This window comes from Propithecus coquereli, unplaced genomic scaffold, assembly GCF_000956105.1.
Source record: "Propithecus coquereli isolate 6110/MARCELLA unplaced genomic scaffold, Pcoq_1.0 Scaffold216, whole genome shotgun sequence".
Lineage (NCBI taxonomy): Eukaryota > Metazoa > Chordata > Mammalia > Primates > Indriidae > Propithecus > Propithecus coquereli.
Window position 1 is genome coordinate 2,644,683 of NW_012146745.1, and position 1,889 is coordinate 2,646,571.

Consider the following 1,889-nt stretch of genomic DNA (forward strand, 5'->3'; position numbering starts at 1 on the left):
TCCCTTTTACCTCTTTATGCCCACCTATTTTCGATCACTAGTCTAGGCACTTATCCTTCTCTTGGCATCTAAAGCATTGTATCTGGGCTGGTGATGGTCAAGTAGGCTATCTGGATCAGAATGAATTAGCCTTACTGGGGTAAACAAAATCGAGAATTTCTTGTAGGGTTTTCTGTGACCCAGAGGGCAGCAGAAGTATGTTGCCTTTTGGTTATATCTCTTCCTTCATCTATTCAACATTTATTGAGTTTGAACTCTTTAAAAGGATGTTGTGTTAAACCCTAGCGGTACAGAGATAAGTAAAACAAATCCATGTATTTAATGAACGAATAGAAGTGGGGCTGACAGGCACATACAGAGATAGGTATAAGATAGTAACTATTTGTCAAACTAGGGTGGGTTTACTCTGGGGTGGTAGTAAAGCACCAGATGCTATAAGATAACTTGATGCATCTTGTTGTTATTCAATTTTATAAAGTGCTGTATAATTTGATGCACTTTAATTTTATAATATAGCTGGATATTATCAAGTGCGATGCAGAAAAATCACTTGAACTTTTGTTCCTGAGAATAATTCCTTCCAGCTGTGTCCCAGACTAATTTTTCTTCTGGGAGAGTATGGTATTAATAGTAAGCCTATTGATAAGGGATGTAACTAGGATGCTGAAGAAGAGAAAGGAGGGTATTCTACTAGGTTTTAGAATAATATCTAGTATATTGACAAACTCTGTGACTAACTTAGCTTGTTCATCTTGTCATATTACTTGCTCATTTTCTAACTACCATTTATTTTTTTTCCAAAGCTATTTCTAAAACCCAAAATGTTCTTCTTCTGCATATCTATCAACCTATCTTTTATCTTTAATAACCTTCCCAGATTCTTTCCTTCTTGACTTGCTTTATTTGAACTTGCTGGTTTTTTTTCTTTTCTTTCTTTTTTTTTTTTTTTTAAGCTACTGAGCAAGAAAAGAACTTGCTGATTTTTTAAACAGCTAAACCTTGCATGTGTATTTCCTTGTAATGTTAACTCATTTATAGCCTACTTAGGGAAAAAGGAAATTTCTCCATGTTGGGTTCTTAGTCTATTGTATTTGCATATCTACATTATACTTCTCCCTTATAATAAGAATGAAACTAAAACATTTAGTATGTAGGATGTAGGACATGTTGATGTAGGACATTTTCAGTCAGATATGAAACATATCTTGTGATAGTGTGGTAATCCTACCCTTGTTATGGTTGTAAGATGTGATGATATTATTTCTGGACCACTGTGCCAGTCACTTGTTCAGCAGATATTTGAGCAGTATCTCAATATGATGTGTCAGGCATTTACTCCAATCTTTAGGGCCCTGTGCTGTGCCAAAGACCACTGCTACTTTGATTCCCAGTACCTTCCTCCTTTTTACTTATCTTGAAAGTAACATGTGAGATGAGAAAGTAGTTGATAATCAGAACAATAAAATCCTGGTGGATGTAGGTTTTTATTTTTGTGTTATTTTGTTTTTGATAAGGTGAAGGAGGGTAAGTAGATAAAAAATTCAGCTTCAGTTTATAAAGCTGAAGTAAATTTGTAGTAATTTGGATACAGAATAAAAGAGGTGTATTCTCTGTAGGAATGATCTTTATAAATTTCCCTTGTAATTTCTTAGAAATCATTTTTTTCTGATTGTTAGAAGTAAAGTTTATTTGCTAAAGAAACCTGAATTAGAGACATCTACAAAGAAAACATTTCCTATAATTATATGACACAGAGGAAAATACTGTTAACATTGTGGCAAATGTCTTTTTCAGTTTATTTTAAATGTGCACATATACAATACATTAAAACAGAAATGGGATTATGTTGTATCTACTGTGTTATAGATTGTCGTTTTTATTCAGCAATA

At 33.4% G+C, this 1,889-nt stretch overlaps 1 protein-coding gene across 1 annotated transcript in view; it reads left to right on the forward strand.

Annotated features, from left to right (window-relative positions):
• Positions 1 to 1,889, forward strand: part of RFWD2 (ring finger and WD repeat domain 2, E3 ubiquitin protein ligase) — a 187,959-nt gene that overhangs the window by 38,433 nt on the left and 147,637 nt on the right. The gene's annotated exons all lie outside the window — the stretch shown is intronic.